This window comes from Phaethon lepturus, unplaced genomic scaffold (genome assembly GCF_000687285.1).
Source record: "Phaethon lepturus isolate BGI_N335 unplaced genomic scaffold, ASM68728v1 scaffold24815, whole genome shotgun sequence".
NCBI lineage: Eukaryota > Metazoa > Chordata > Aves > Phaethontiformes > Phaethontidae > Phaethon > Phaethon lepturus.
In genome coordinates this window covers 1-332 of record NW_010541589.1, presented here as the reverse complement: position 1 = coordinate 332, position 332 = coordinate 1, and positions in this window count along the sequence as shown.

Below are 332 nucleotides of genomic sequence, written 5' to 3'. Positions count from 1 at the left end.
GGCCCCGGACGGCCCCCGCCCCCCTGCCACACCCGCCACCCTCCACGCACGGCTTCAGAGGGGGGAAACCCACAGCATTCCCCATGAAAAAATACTCAAGCCAACAACAGGCCTTGCGACGCGCAGTTCGCTAGAGGATGTATCTCTCGGTTGTCACGGCAACTCGCTCTCAGCAAGTTCACCGATGCCCGGTGGGGAGATCTACCGGTAACAAATTTTCAACAGGAGACAGCGATAAACGAAGAGATATTGGACGACAGCACTGAACTCCCATCACACACGCAGAGGTACGTGCACACGCAGCACAGGCACTTCTGTTTGGAAAGGGCACG